This window comes from Globicephala melas, chromosome 19 (genome assembly GCF_963455315.2).
Source record: "Globicephala melas chromosome 19, mGloMel1.2, whole genome shotgun sequence".
NCBI lineage: Eukaryota > Metazoa > Chordata > Mammalia > Artiodactyla > Delphinidae > Globicephala > Globicephala melas.
The window spans coordinates 26,980,620-26,997,976 of record NC_083332.1 but is presented as its reverse complement, the minus strand read 5'-3'; the positions used below and the strand labels follow the sequence as shown (position 1 = coordinate 26,997,976).

The following is a 17,357-nucleotide window of genomic DNA, read 5'->3' as shown; positions in this document are numbered from 1 at the left end:
TGGGAATGTAAATCCAGGTACATAAAGAGATTCCATGATTCTTCCTCCTTCCTCCTCTACAGTTACCAATGGGGGTATACATGGCCTAAGCCTAACTAACCAAAAACCTCTCCCCTCTCTCTTTCTCTCCTTTTCTCTCCCTGTCATCTTTTACTGGAAAGATACTTGGATGAAAGAAAGAAATTGTTGGCACTCAGTCATTTAAGCTGTGCTACCCTGCAGAGGAAACCACTAGCTGCCCACTAATATCCATGTGACCATCTTCCACAGTAATAAATTTAAATATGGGAAGTAGCAACCCAGCTAGGAACCATATTTCCCAGCCCCCATGGTGCCAAGTGACTAAGCTCTCATAAATAGAATGAGCAGAACAATTTCTGCCTCACATATTAAGAAAAAAAATCCCCAGCCCTGAACTCTTATTCTTCCCTTCTGATGACTGGAATGGCAGCAAGCAGAGGGACCTTAGAGGCCATATGTTTAAAACAGAAGCTTTATCATAAACCTGGATCCTTGAATATCTATCTGCACAGAGCAAGGCTTCATCAACATTGGACCACACATCTTGAACTGTAAGTTGAAAAAAGAAATAAATTTATTTGTTCTTACAGCCACTGAATTGGAGAGTCTCTGTTACAATCTTGATACATACTCTAATGGTCAATTAATTTGTTTTGATCTCAGTCTGATGTTCAGTCTTTCTGTCAATTCAGTGATCTCTATAACTAATATAGTAATTACAATTTTAAATACCCTTGGGGAAATAGATACTGTTATCCGACTCCAGCCATTGCATTAGCTGAAAAATTTTAGATGAGAGCCCCCTGAAAGCAGCATTCTCTTGAAGGGGATGCAAGTTATGGCAGAGACCCCTGGTCATTGCCAATATCTGTTCTTCCCTTCTCCCATAATAATAGTTCAACCACCTGTAGCTGATGACGTGGCTATCCAGCTTTCCTTGAACTAGAAATGGCCATAAGACTAAGGTCTAGCCAATGGGATGTAAATAGAAGTGATACGTGCAGATTTCAGATCACACTCTTAAAAGGTGGGGGATGCCCTCCCCTTACTCTGTCTGGAGTACAGATACGGTGTGTGACATCCTAGAAGATGAGGGCAACACAGTAGACACAGAAGAAAAATAATATAGAAACAGCCTTGGTCCCTGACACCATGGACTGCTTTGAGAGAGATAAAAACTTCTATCTTACATAAAACACTATTTTTTGGGGGGAGGGGAATCTCATTAGACCAGCCAAAGCAATGTTCTAACTGATGCATAAATTATGTTCTCAAAGTACAACTGAAATACTGAAAGGGAAACTGTAATGTGTGGATTGGAAGACAAGAGAAGGGCTCTGGCTTCAGTGGGGCTACTAACTTGCTAGGTGACTTGAGCAAGTCAGACCCCTTCTTGGAATCTCAACTTCTTCATCTAAAAATGCAGCCCCTACCAAGATGAACAACCAGTGAATAAGTTGAGAACATGCCAAACACAACAAAAAAGAAAAAGAATAGGCAAAATCAAGCCCTGCTATAGGCGAACAAATCCATGGAAAACATCGAAAACAAAAAGCAAGGCATGTATATTATAGGGGCAACTCTATGCCCTTTCTTTCTTCTTTTTTTTTCTTTTTTTCCTTGGTGTTATTTTCTTAGACATTTGTGTTTTTAAATAAATCTTACAGATTCAGTGCCAAAATCCCACCTGCATCCTGCTGAGAAGTCATAATGCCATGTTTATGACACCAGCTCTGTTTCCATGGGGATGATTGTGTCAGTGTAATTCCTGCATTATGACTTCTGGGTATGTTTGAAAAGATGGGTGAAGGCAATGAAAAAATCTTTGAATATGCACATTTGTTGTTATTCTGATAACTCACAGCCACAGGAATGATGATCCCGAAAATAGAGAGGAGGAACCAGACAGACGCCCATTAAAGGATGACATCATTTTCCTGACTGCTGAAAAGGCCACTTAACCCCTCAGCCCTTCTTCCTTGAAGTTTTTGGGCTGCTTCACTTTAAATTTTTTCTTTAAGTTTTTAATATATTAATTTGCATGAGGCAGCTGTAAGGCTTTTATGTGCTCCATCTCATTGCCTAAATCATCTGGGTAGGGATTGCATTAAGCTCATCCTGAATAATGGCTTCTATTATTTAAATCCATTTTAAATTCAATTTTGCCAAGAAGTTATCACTCCTACTCCATCTGCAAATATGGAAACTTAAATGTAGAGGTTCCTCCCGAAATTTTCCACAGAGACAAAAAAATGTCATCCATTTAAATGCATGCTTTGAGCACTGAAAATTCCTTGAGCAAACAACTTTAAACAACCTATTTCTTTTTAATATCAAAATTGGTTTTTTTTTTAATTTGCTGATTATAAAAGTAATTCATTTACTGTAAAAAAAAAAATCAAACACTGAAGAATCTAAAGTAAAAAACAGTGTCTACTCAAAATTGCTATGATCCACAGAAACATTGTTTTATCTTCATACTTTTTCTAGATCTTTAAATATAAAGAAATATCAATATTTATGAAAATTGAATCATATAATATTGTAGCAGACTGCATTTTCCAAAGAGGACCACGTCAATATCCCCATCCTGCATGCACTTCTGCAAGTGTCCTTGCTCCCTTCAATCCATTCTTTGATGAGAAAAGGTTATTTCTCCACCCCCTGGAATCTGAGAAGGCCTTTGGACAGCTTCAGTCAATAGAATATGGCTGTCATAATGTTATGCTCATTCTGTACCTAGCCCTTAAATGGCCTGGCAACTTCCATTTCCTACTTCTTGGAAGCTGGCCACCATGTAAGAAGTAGGACTCTCCTGAGACCATCATGCTCTTCAGGAAGCCCAAGAAGGCCTGGAAGATGAGATTCCATGTTGAGAGGTGAGGAAACCAAAGTTCACCAAGGCACCAGACAGGCAAATGAAGAAGTCATCTTGAAAGTGGATCCTTCCATCCCAGCTGACCCAGCTGATATATCTGGGGGGGTCAAGAACAAACCATCCAGCTGAGCCCTTCTTGATTCCTGATCTAGAAAATCAGATGCAGAGTGAAATCATTGCTTTTTTTAATGATTACCAAGAAAATTTTAATGAAATGGGAAAATATAATTATGGGACATTAAGTGAAAATACTGAAGTCCCAAACTATAAATACAAGATGTTAGCTATGCCTTTGCTTGTCTCACTTAGCTCACTGCAGCAGCCACCTAAATGGGCTCCCTCAACCAGACATGACCCCTTTCAATGCATTCTCTGTATTGTAACCAGAGAGGACTTCCTAAACTAAAATGGTTATTTTAAACTCCAAAGTTCTGGGGTTGTTTGTAACATAGCAATAGATAACCAAAACATATTCTTTGAATATTTTTTGTTAAAACAAATTAAATGGACCTCATCTCTTTTAAGGGTTCTCATATTATATGCATTTATCATACTTTAATTAACTCATCCTTAATAGATGTACTTTTAGACTAGTTTCCTTTTTATTATCATAAATAATGCTGAGGTGAATATTTATTTACATATGCACCTATCTGATTATTTTCAAGAGTGAATGTTTGTAAGTCGTATTACTGGGCCAAAAGATAATTCAAAATTCCATTTTGATATCTTCAGTCTGCTTGTATTTCAGGGATGTACAGAGTTATTCCCACACAGGGTTATACGAGAATTTCTCTTTTTTCCACACTTTCATCATCTCTGGACCTTATCAACATTTATAATCTTAGCCAATCTGCTAATGTATACATAGTTTCACTTTTATTGGCCATTTCTTATATTTTGTAAATTGCTTGTTCATAAAGTATGTTTATTTCAGAGTTATTTTAAAGCTTACTTTTGTTTTTTATTTTAGATGTTGGGGGTAGGAGTTTATTAATTTATTTATTTATTTTTGCTGTGTTGGGTCTTCGTTTCTGTGCTAGGGCTTTCTCTAGTTGTGGCAAGCGGGGGCCACTCTTCATCGCGGTGCACGGGCCTCTCACTATCGCAGCCTCTCTTGTTGCGGAGCACAGGCTCCAGATGCGCAGACTCAGTAGTTGTGGCTCACGGGTCTAGTTGCTCCGCGGCATGTGGAATCCTCCCAGACCAGGGCTCGAACCCGTGTCCCCTGCATTAGCAGGCAGATTCTCAACCACTGCGCCACCAGTGAAGCCCTAAAGCTTAGTTTTTTATGTAAATAAATTCATATATAGAAGACATTACTGTTCACCAATATTTCCATTACTCTTCCTCTTCCAGAGAAGCATAGGAAAAACAGATTTCCCTAATTAAGTGAACTTATGTATGTCTATGTACCTTGATTTGGATGGAAAACAAAAACGAAAAGGGAAAGGACATGCATAAAATCCAGGAGAATACCTTTAAAAGCTGTTGCACAATTCTCCATTCACTTCTTTCCCTTACCGCATCAATCATGAAAATACAGGTTGATAGGACGAGTCCATAAGATCTAAATGGCCTGGAAGTCTAAACCAATCTGTTGAGAAAATTGCTCTGGAGAGTCTTCCAGACCCTCAGAGTTTTTGTGAGCAAGAAATAAATGTTTTTCAAATTGATGCACTGATAGTTAAATTGTTTACTACTGAGGAGTAACCTAACTTATCTGACTCATATTCAATACAATACACACCTGATTATATACATGCTTTCCAAATGCATGGTTTGTTGTTTGGTTTGTTTGTTTGTTGCTTGGCTCCACCCCTACCTACACATATATCAACACACACAACATGGGTCACATTGGGAGAAGGATTTAAAAATCTGGTATGAATCCTTCCGTATTTTTCCTTCATGCTCACAATACTATAACAAATATGCACATACACGTACACAGGAATGTATGTAAACTGGGATTTTAGTCTTTGTTTTTTTAAAAAAAGAAAGCAGACTATTATATACCCTTTTCTGTATCCTGCATTTCTTACTCAATAAGTGGTAAAGTCCCCTACTATAGCTCTAATTCACTCATTTCACCAATTGCTCAACAGAATGGAGTATGAATGCTATAGAATGTATTCAACCATTCCCCTCTTGACCGGCATGCACTTTAATCCAGCGCTGTGCTGTTAGAAACAATGCTGCAATAACACTTTAGTGCCCATGCCCGTTAATAGATCTGCTTTTATTTCTGTTGGCATTCTTGGGAGAAGCCTGGTAAGGTTAAATGATACATGTGTTTTTATTTTTAATAAATACTGCTAGGTTATTTCTGCCAAGGGCTATAACACTGCACATTTCCACCGGGAATAGGAAAGCATCATTTTCTTTAAATCCCCACAAGTATTAGGTGTGTAGCTCTTTCTAATGAATGTAAACTCATAGCTCTTTAAATTTGCATTTTCCTGGCTACCAGTGAATTTTAGCATCTTTTTATGTATCTGTGACCATTTAAATTTGCTCCTCTATGACTTTCCCTTAGCTGATATTTTAATTACTATATTTTTCTTGTCAGTTTGAAGAAGTACTTAGAATAATATGGACAACTTACCCCTTATCTGTCATTTGTATTATATGATTTTTTCCCACTCCATTTTTTCCATTCATTTAATTGCTTCAATAGCCATACAAAGGTTATTATAATTTGATTTATAATATCTAAGTTTCTGGTTTTAGTTGAGAAGTTCTCCTTGACCCCTAAGTTGCAGAAGTTTTTTGCAGGAGTATTGTGTTTTTTGTTGTTTTTCATTTTGAATACTTGAGCATTTAAGTCATGAGGAACCTATTTAACTTTTGTTTCTTTTTTTGATTTTAAAAGTTAAGGTATTATTTATATAAAATAAAATACACTTATTTTAAGTGTGCAGTTTGATGAATCATGATAATTATATATGACAAAGTAATCACAATCAAGATATAGAACAGTTCCATCATTATAAAATTTTTCTTATGCAGCCTTATATCTCCAACCCCAGCTCCAGGCAACCACTGATCTGCTCTCTGTTACTATAGTTTTGCCTTTTTCTAGAACTTTTCATAAATGGAATCATCCACTATAGACTTTTGTGTTTGACTTCTTTCACTTAGCATAATGTTTTTGAGATTCATCCATGATGTTGAGTGCATTAATCTTTTGTTACTTCTCATTGCAGTATAGAATTCCATAGTATAGATAAACCACAATTTGTTTATCCACTCACTGGTTTTTGCCTATTATACATTGTCCTGCAATACATTTGTATACATGGTTTTGTGAATATAAATTTTTCCTTCTCTTGGGTAAATATCTAGGAGTGGAACTTCTGGGTCTCATGGTAAGTGTATGGTTACAGTTAAATGTACTACCAGACTGTTTTCCAAAGTGACTATACAATTTTGCATTTCAGCCAGCAATGTGTGAGACTTACAGTTGTTCTATATCCTCACCAACACTTGGTATTGTCAATAATTTTCAGTTCAGCCATTCTAATAGGCATGCCATTATGGTTTTTAATTGGGTTTTCTCTGATGACTAATGACGTTGAGAATATTTTCATATGCTTATTGGGCATTCATATATCTTCATTTGTAAAATATCCATTCACAAATTTGATCCTTGTTTTAGAAAGACCTTCTGCCCAGTTTTTATTGGGATGTTTGACTTCTTAAGAGTTCTTTATATATTCTAAATACAAGTCCTTGTCTGATGTATGTTTTTGAGAAAAAAAAATTCTCCCTATTTATGACTTGCATTTTTATTTCTTAACTGTGTTTCTTAAAACCCCAAAGATTTTAATCTGAATGAAGTCAATTTTATAATTTGTTTGCATTTATATTTTATGCTGACTGTATCCTGTTTAAGAAATCTTAATGTAATCAAAGTCACAAAGATTTTTCTCCTATGTTTTCTTCCAGAAGTTTTATTATTTTAGTTCTTACATTTAGGTCTATGATCCTTTTTTTTTTTTTTTTTTTTTGCGGTACGTGGGCCTCTCACTGTTGTGGCCTCTCCCGTTGCGGAGCACAGGCTCTGGACACACAGGCTCAGTGGCCATGGCTCACGGACCCAGCCGCTCCGCGGCACGTGGGATCTTCCCAGACCGGGGCACGAACCTGTGTCCCCTGCATCAGCAGGCGGACTCTCAACCACTGCACCACCAGGGAAGCCCTATGATCCATTTTTAATTAACTTTTTCTAGTGTTAGGTAAAGGTGTAAGTTCATTTCTTGTATATGAATATATAGTTATTCTAGCACCATTTGTTGAAAACTTTCTTGGCACTTGATTGACCATTTAAGTGTGGGTCTACTTCTGAACTCTGTTTTGTTCCACTGGTCTCTATGACTATCCTTATACCAATTTCGATTGCTACAGATTTATAGTAAATTTTGAAATCAGGTAGTGTAAGTCTTACAAATTGATTTTTCTTTTTCAAATTTGTTTTAAGTATTCTATGTCCATTGCCCTTCTATATAAAATTTTCAATTTGCTTTGTATATTTCTTCAAAAATCCCACTGGTTTTCATCTTCTCAGACCCTGGAGCATCCCAGATGCACAGCCCAGACTGAGAGATGTGGATACTGAGGAGGCCCAGAGTAGATAGAGTAACTGTAATCTGTTCCTTAACAGATTTGCTTTCTTGCCTGAAACAACTAACAAAATCTTTTCCTTGACAGATTTTCTTTCTTGCCTGAAACAACTAACATATAGGACAAAATAAGAAAGTTTCTCAAGACATTGAACATCAATCAAAAAAGGACAGTGATCTCTGAAAGATGAAGAACAGATGAGGTGAGCCCTACAATTGCTCTAGCTATGGCCTAGAGAGAGTTCTCAGGCAGCAGCACAGGGCAGGGCAACCCAGGTGGAGCATAGCAGTCTCCCTAAGTTGAAGAGAGGAGCTGGGATCCAGAGGGGCTAAGGCAGCTAGAATTAGCAGAGCAGAGTGTTGAAGAGGAGAGAGCAAGCTGCAAGGAAAGAGAACTCCAGAGATCTGTGAGAGTCCCAATACTCTTCAACACGCACGTGTGAGAAAACTATCAAAAGGATTAGAAGGGAAAGTCCTCGAGGAGTACAAAGGGCCAACATAGTGCCTGTTCACATGATCTGGAGTGAAAAATCCTCATAATTATAGGAACTGGTAGAATACTAAAGAGAGTTTGCCTCAGTAGTGGAGAAATTTTTACCCTAATCTGAACATTGCTCTGTTCCCTGTTATCCAAGCTTAAGGTAAGACCCAAAAGGATCAAATTGTTTCCAAGCAACTTAACTGCATCCAAAAATGAAGCTCAAATATATTTAAGCAAGTATACATTAAAGAATAACGTACACAAGGAAAATTTCACAAAGCCTAAAATACATTCAAAAATTAAGAAGCAGGCAAAGAAGTAGAAAAAAATGCAAGCCATAATGAGGAAAAAAGTCAATCAAACTGACCCAGAAATGACACAGATGATAGAGTTAGGAGGCAAGGATATTAAAATAGTCATTATAACTGCATTCCATATGTTTAAGCTAGAGGAAGATTGAACACAATAAGTAAGGACATGAAAGATATTTTAGAACAGCAAAAAATCGAAATGGTTTTTCTTGTTTCAATCCTCTTTCTGTTCTTCACCTTGGACAATATTTATCATTCTATCATCATATTCGCTTACATTTTCTTCTTTCATATCCATTTGGATTTTAAGTCCATCCAGTGAATTTTTAATTTCCAAAATTGTATTTTTTTATTTCTAGAATTTCTATTTGCTTCCTTTTTACTGTTTTTATTTCTTTGCAGAGATTTCCTTTTCTATGCTGAAATATTTTCATTAATTGAAAATATGTTTTCTTTTACTTCATTGAGGATAGTTGTAATAGTCATTTAAATAACCTTGTCTATTAATTGCAGCAGCTGATTAATCTTGGAGGGTCATACCTGACTGACTTGTCTCCTCTTGAGAATACATTCCATTTTCTTAGTTCTTTATATGTTAGATAATTTGGGATTATATGCTGGACATTATGTTAAGTTGTGAACATTCTGGATTCTGTTATTTTTCTCTTATGAGTGTTTTTAGCAGAGAACGTTCTTGCCTGGTTTAAACTTCAAACTCTGTCTTTGAGCAGCAGCTCTAGTCTCAGCTCAGACCTTTCGTCTTTAGCTGAGCTGCTTTGAGTCTTCTACACATGCATAGTTTGAGAGTCATTATGTGGGTTCACACTCCCCCTCCAACTCTCTCCAGAATTCACAGTATTCCAGCTTCAATTTGCTGTTTCCCCTAAAGCTGCTGTGAGCACTGCCATGTGGACTCACAGAGAGGAACTTGCTAAGCTTCTTGTGCCCCTCCACCAAGTGAGCATGCACCTCCCACTAGAGTATACCTGCTTCTCTTCACTATCCCATACTTTCAGGTAATCACTTTTTGTATTGTGTCCAGGTTTTATCATTGTTTTCTGCAGTGAGGGGCAGGGGCAGGCAGGTTGTGCAGTGTAGCCTTAGTTCATCATAACTGGAACCCTGGGAGAGTTCAGGAAGGACTTATCTTTGGATGTGGTGTCAGATCAGAGTCAATTTAGCTGGATGGCTAATTGTTCTAGTGCATTTATTAAATAACCCATATTTTCCCATAGAAGTACCCATTTTTGTCATATGTAAAATTCTCAAGCATTGGCACACTCATTTTGAAGTCTCTTTTTTATATCCCTGATCTGTCTATTCCCATGCAACTATCACATTGATTTAAATACAGTGACTGTGGCATAACCTTAAAAAGCAAATTCTCCAACATGGTTATTCTTTATGATTTTCTAGATTATTCCTAGGCATTATTCTGTAATATATATTCTAAGATTATTCATTTAGATTTTAAAAAGTATTTGTATTACTAATTGGAATTTCATCAGGTTTATATAATCATTTGGGGAGAACTGCTGCTAACCGTAAGTCTTCCTATTCAAGAAACATGTTTCTTGGGGAAACTTTTCTTTTATCAGTGAGATTTTATAATTATCTTCAAATAGGTCCTGTGCCTTTCTTTTAAATTTATTCTAAACACTGCGTAATTTGTCATTTATAACCAATGTCATATAGCAATGTCATTTATAACTAACATTTCTATGTGCTGATTTCTAGAGTAATGTAATTCATTGTTATATTTATATCCAGCCAAATTCTGATACCTTCTAAAAAAGCAACTTTAAAAACCCACAAAAAGGGCTTCGCTAGTGGTGCAGTGGTTGAGAGTCCGCCTGCCGATGCAGTGGATACGGGTTCGTGCCTCGGTCCGGGAAGATCCCACATGCCGCGGAGCGGCTGGGCCCATGAGCCATGGCCGCTGAGCCTGCGCGTCTGGAGCCTGTGCTCTGCAAGGGGAGAGGCCACAACAGTGAGAGGCCCACGTACCGCAAAAACAAACAAACAAATAAAACCCACAAAAACACAACCTTTTGATTTTCTATGTTTATAGATGCCTTTAGCAAAAGCATTGTTCTTTTTCCCCCATTGTTTATGCCAGTTTTGTTTCATGCTTTATATTGTTGCAGTTTTAGAGACTCAATACTAAATACTAGCCATAGGAGGTATCCCCTATCTATTGTCAGATCATATGAAATCAGTTTATTTGCTATTTAGTTCATTTTATTATTGAACCTTGATTTATAGTCATGATTCAAGTAGTTTCCTTTTGTTGCTATTTTATTCACAATTTTAATAGCTACTGAATTTTATCAAATATCTTTTCTGTATCTATTGTTATAATATGGCTATCTCATTTACTGTATTATTATAATGGGTTACATTGATAGATTAGCATATTGACCTTGCATTCTTGGAATAAATCATACTTAGTCAGAGTTATTATTGTCTTGATTTTAAAATGACCCCAAAGTTAACAAAAAGAGTTCAGCAATGGTTCTATATTCATAAGCAAAATTGGTTGATAGTATATTTTATGAGAATTATCAAAATTAGATGTTAAGATTATCCTGGTTTCATAAAGTAATGTGGGAGGTCTGGATTTTCCATGCCCTGAAATATCAAAATACATTGGAATAATCTATTCTATAAAGGTCAAACTCGTCTTGACAATGGTGCCCTTAACAATGATAGAACTCGAATAAATTTCCAGTTTTTTCTAAGATGGTTAGTTTATTCAAGGTTTAAAATTCCTGAGTAAACTCCAGTGATATCTATTTTGCTAGGAATAATCTATTTCCTTTAGGCCTTAAACCTGGATATCATCGTTGCATGCAGTATTCTTCTGTAATTTTTAAATGGTTATAGTCCCTTGCTCATTCCAAATCTTGTCTATTTTTGCTCTCTCTCTCTTTCTCTCTCAGCTTAATTAGGCTTGCAAATGTTTCTGCTTTATTGTTTTTTTCCAAAGAAACAAATTTCTGGATTTATTTATCTTTCTCTTTTTCTGTTTCATTATTTCAACCTTTACCTCTATTAATTCCCTTTTCTTAGTTACTTAGTTTATTTGATTACTTTTTCTAACTTTATATGATGAGTATTTTGTTTCTTTAATAGTTTTATCTTTCTTCTTTAAAAATTAAGACATTTAGGGCTTCCCTGGTGGCACAGTGGTTGAGAGTCCACCTGCCGATGCAGGGGACACGGGTTTGTGCCCCGGTCTGGGAAGATCCCACGTGCCGTGGAGCGGCTGGGCCCGTGAGCCATGGCCACTGAGCCTGCGCGTCCAGAGCCTGTGCTCTGCAACGGGAGAGGCCACAACAGTGAGAGGCCCGCGTATCGCAAAAAAAAAAAAAAAAAAAAAGAAAAGAAAAAATTAAGACATTTAAAGCTCTAGATTTTGGAGAGTTCTGCTGTGCTGGGTCATTTTACTTTGCTGGTGATTTCTTTTAAATTTCTTCTCGAATTCAAGTGTTTTCTAAAGACCTGTTTCTTAGTTTGCAAGTAATTAAGATTGTTTAAAAACCCTTTCATTATTTACTTCCAATTTTATTGGATTATAATCAGAAAGTATAGTCAGAAATTTTTAAGGTTTTTTTTTATGACCAAGTCCAATTTTTAAACATGTGCATGAACATTTAAAACCTTGTTTTGTATCTGAAAGAAGTAAAAGTTCTATATACAGTTATTAAATCAAGTTTGAGTGCAATCCAATTCGACTATATCATTTCTTTTTTAACAAAGTTTTTCTTAAAGGGAGAGTAAAGCCAACTGAAAGAGCACCCAGTGGCCAAAGTTGGAACAATTTGAGCCACAAGATAAATAAAATTGTATTGAGTCGTAACCTAAAATGTAAGTTTCCATGAGTCCATTATGATATAAATAAATGACTGAGTAAATAAGTAATTGGGAGAGAATAGATAAATCTCCAGTGCAGAATTCCAAATAAGTTATTTGGAAACTCTACTTTCAAGGACATGGAGCAGACCTTCCACTTCTTAAGTGTGGGCTGTGTGTAGTGACTTTCTTCTACAAAGTACAGTACAGAAAGAGGAGGGGGAAAGTAACCTTATGGTGGAGAAACATGAAAAACACTACTTCATCCAGGTGATCAAGGTTAACATCTACATGATAAGTCACTCTCATAGTATGTCCCCTCGATATGATGTAACAAGAATGGCATTTTACCTCTGTGGTATTTCTTCAAAAGAAAACACTACAGTCTACTCATGAGAAAAGAAGTCAGGCTAAATCCCACTTGAGTGACACCCCACAAATATTTGACTAGTAATCAAAACTGTCAAGGTTAAGATGTCAGCAAAAATGGCAGAATAAGGACATGCCAAGGTCCCCCCTCCATAAAAGCAATGAAAAAACTGGCAAAACTGGTCAGAAATAAAACAGCAAAAAACTAAATCTCAGCGAGAGCAGCAAGATTTGTGGCATTGTAACCTAACATTCCCCACTCCTCAGCACTGTGGAGGCCTTGAAAAATAATAGCCTGCATTCCTAATACTGTACAAGAGGGAGCAAAATGAGGCTGGAGCTCTCTTTCAAAGCCTCATCACCAAAAGGGGGCCATTATATGACCGATCTGATGTTCCCTAGAAGACCTCACTCAAAAGGTTTTATTTGACTTCACTCAAATTAGTCCAGTGCTAAAAGGTTGTCCTTGGAAGGCATTTGTCAAATGTTTTAAAATCTTGGTTGCCTGAGGCAGTGAATAACAGTTGGGGCAAACAATAGACTAACCAAAAAGCTTGAAATAAAAAGCTAAGGAATAAGGTGTCTATAGGGGCTGAAAGGTCATGCACATGCATAAAGATACACACATGTTCAAGAAAGATCTGAAACTTGAGGAAAATCCCAAGTTCTCACCTCTGACTGGCTTTGAGGCTTTGTGTAAGCATCAAGTTAAGACAGAGGCAGAGCTGTAAATCACCTGACTGAGTGTTGAAGATATTCCCAAACATGCACACAGAGCCCCTTGGCAAATACCAATAGACTTATTAGTTACAGGCATTTAAGGCAATTTCTGTCCAATAATTAGCTGATCACTGAGAGACTTCAGTGTCCACATATGACAAATACATAGATTTTAGAGACCTATTTCAGAAAAGTCACTAAACTAACAAGAAAAACTACAAAAAACAGCAATAGCAAAACCTGGGTAGTGTAGAGAATCTGATTTTCAGAGTTGTCATATATATTATTTGAAATGTCTAGTTTTCAACAACAAAAAAGATATGGGACATGCAAAAAAAAAAATCCATACACAGGAATCCAGTGAAAATTGTCCCTTAGGAAGCCTAAACATCGAACTTATTAGACTAAAATTTTAAATCAGCAATTTAAGTATTCCACAGAGGTAAAGGAAACTATGTCTAAAGAACAAAAGGGATCAGGCAAACAATGTGTCACCAAATACAGCGTACAAAAATAAAAAGATAGAATTTATAAAAAGGACTCAAACAGGAAAGCTGGAGTTAAAAGTATAACTGAAATGAATAATTTACTATATGGGCTCAATGTAAGATATAATGCAGAGGTAAGCAGGCAGAAGAAGAATCAGTGTACTTGAACATTCAATTCAGATTAACTGAAATAATTCTGATCAATTGAAATTTTTCAGTCAGAGGAATAAGAAGAAAACAGAATGAAGAAAAATGAACAGATTCTCAAAGATCTTTAAGGGTCTTTGTGACATCAGCAAGCATACTGCGAATCCCACAAGCCTAATGGGAAGCTAGAGTGAGAGAAAAGGGCAGAAAGAATATTTGAAGAAATAATGGGTGGAAACTTCCAAAATTTGATAAAAGAAATGAACCTACACATTCACAAAGCTCAGTGAACTTCAAGTAAGTTAAACTCGAAGAGATCCATATCTAGATATCATAATCGGTCAAAAGCTAAAGACAAAGAGAGAATATTTAAAAATCAAGAGAGAAGTGACTCTTCATGAACATGAACAAGGGATCCTCAATAAGGCTAATAGCTGATTTCTCATCTTCTGGCTGAAGCCAAAAGGCAATGGTATGACTATTGAAAGTGCTAAAAGAAAAAAAAACACCAAACCTGTCAACCAAGAATTCTATATCCAGCAAAATTATCCTTCAAAAAATAAAGGGGAATTTTAGGAAATCCTTCAGGCTGAAATGAAAGAACAAGTAACTTGAATTTCATGAAGAAATAAGACCAGTAAACTACATAGTTAAATATCAATGACATTTTAAATTTATTTTTTTGTTCATTTTTTCCTATTTTCCTCTCTGATTTAAATTTTTTAAATTAATTGTGCTGATGGTTGCACAACACTTTGGATACAGTGAAAAAATATTGAATTGTATACTTCAAATGGGTGAAGTACATGGTAAGTGAATTATATCTTAGTAAAGCTGTTACCAAAAAATTATAACCAACTGTCTAAGCTAAGACACGTGATGACAATATAATATGGTACCCTGGATGGGATCCTGGAAGAGAAAAAGGACATTAGGTAAAAATTAAGGAAATATGGATAAAGTATGTATTTAGTTAATAATAAAATATCAATATTGGTCAATTAATTGTGACAAATGTACCATAATATTCTAAGATGTTAATAATAGGAAAAACTTCATATGGGGTATATGGGAACTCTCTGTACTATTGTCCCAATTTTTCTTTTATCTAAAACTATTCTATAGTTATATTTTATTTAATTTATTTTTTATTGAAGTATAGTTGATTTACAATACTGTGTTAGCTTCAGGTGTACAGCAAAGTGATTCATTTACATTTTTTTTTCAGACTATTTTCCATTATAGGTTATTATAGGATACTGAATATTGTTCCCTGTGTTATACAGTAAATCCTTGTTGCTTATCTACTTTTTGTATAGTAGTTTGAATCTGTTAATCTCATACTCCTAATTTCCCGCCCCTGACCCCTTTACACTTTGGTAACCATAAGTTTGTTTTCTATGTCTGTGAGACAGTTTATGCTCTGTATCTAGATTCATTTGTATTATTTTTTTAGATTCCACATATAAGTGATATCATATAATATTTGTCTTTCTCTGTCTGACTTACTTCACTTAGTATGATATTCTCTAGGTCCATCCATGTTGCTGCAAATGGCAATATTTCATTCTTTTTTATGGTTGAGTAATAGTCCGCTTTGTATATATAGTGTATGTCTTAAACCAATCATCTGTTAATGAGCATTTGTGTTGTTTCCATGTCTTGGCTATTGTAAATAGTGCTGCCATAAACTATTTGAATCTTTTTGAATTAGAATATTTCTCTTTTCCGGACATATACCTAAGACTGGGATTGCTGGATCATATTGTAGCTCAATTGTCAGTTTTTAAGAACTATTCATACTGTTTTCCATAGTGACTGCACCAATTTACATTCCCACCGAGAGTGTAGAAGAGTCCCCTTTTCTCCACACTCTCTCCAGCATTTATTATTTGTAGACTTTTTGATGATGGCCATTCTGAACAGTGTAAAGTGATACCTCATTGTGGTTTTGATTTGCATATCTCTAATAATTAGCACTGTTGAGCATCTTTTCATGTGCCTGTTGACCATCTGTATGTCTTCTTTGGAGAAATGCTTATTTAGTATGCTGCCAATTTTTTGATTGGGTGGTTTGTTTTCTGATATTGAGCTGTATGAGTTGTTTGTAAATTTGGGAAATTAACCCCTTGTCAGTCACATAGTTTGCAAATATTTTCTCCCATTCTGTAGGCTGTCTTTTTGTTTTGTTGATGGTTTCTTTTGCTGTGAAAAAGCTTTTAAGTTTGATTAGTTCCCACTTGTTTATTTTTTGCTTTTATTCTTTTTCCTTGGGAGACTGATCTAAGAAGATATTGCTATAACTTATGTCTGAAAATGTTTTCCTATGTTCTCTTCTAGGAGCTTAATGGTGTCATATCTTACTTGGACATCTAGACAAAAAAAAAAAAAAAAAAACACCTTGAGTTTATTTTTGTGCATGGTGTGAGGGAATGTTCTAACTTCATTGATTTATATGAGTCTGTCCAGCATTCCCAACACTATTTGCTAAAGAGACTGTCTTTTCTCCGTTGTATATGCCTTCTTTGTCAAAAATTAATTGACCATAGATGGGTGGGTTTATTTCTGGGCTCTCTGTTCTGTTCCAGTGATCTATATGTCTGTTTTTGTGCCAATACCAAACTGTTTTGATTCCTGTAGCTTTGTAGTATTGTCTGAAGTCTGGGAGGTTTATGCCTCCAGTTTTGTTCCTTTTCCTCAGGGTTCCTTTGGCAATTCTGGGTCTGTAGTGCTTCTGTGTAAATTTTAGGATTATTTGTTCTATTTCTGTGGAAAATGTCATGGGTGATTTGATAAGCATTGCATAAAATCTGTAGACTCCTTTGGGTAGTACAGCCATTTTAACAATATTAATTCTTCCAATCCAAGAGCATGGGATATCTTTTCATTTCTTTGAATGATCTTCAATATACTTTATCAATGTTTTATAATTTTCAGGTTTATTCTTATTTATTTTTTTGATGTGATTTTACATGGGACTTTTTAAATATTCTGATATTCCATTGTTAATGTAAAGAAATACAACATATTTCTGTATATTAATCTTGTATCCTGCTACCTTGCTGAATTTATTTATTAGTTCTAAAAGTATTTTTGTGGAGGAGACTTTTGGGTTTTCTATATCGTGTATCATGTCATCTGCATATAATGACAATTTTACCTCTTTCCTTCCAACCTGGATACCTTTTATTTCTTTTTCTTGTTTGATTGTTGTGGCTAGGACTTCTATACTATATGAATAGAAGTGGTGAGTGGGGAGAACTTGTCTTGTTCCAGAATTTAGTGGGAAGGCTTTCAGCTTTTCACCATTGAGTATTATGGGTTTGTCAAAAATGGCTTCTATTATGTTCAGATATGTTCCCTCTATACAACTTTGGTGAGAGTTTTTAATCATGAATGCATGTTGAGTTTTATCAAATGCTTTTTCTGCATCTATTGAGATAATCACGTGGTTTCTGTCTT

General features: G+C 35.7%; 1 long non-coding RNA gene across 1 annotated transcript; it reads left to right on the top strand.

Moving 5' to 3' along the window:
* The first annotated feature begins 401 nt into the window (after window positions 1–401).
* On the top strand, window positions 402–12,097 carry LOC115840279 (uncharacterized). Its single transcript, XR_004034410.2, has 3 exons — window positions 402–572; window positions 7,613–7,727; window positions 10,087–12,097. It is a non-coding gene; the product is annotated as an uncharacterized lncRNA (long non-coding RNA).
* The last annotated feature ends 5,260 nt before the right edge of the window (window positions 12,098–17,357 follow it).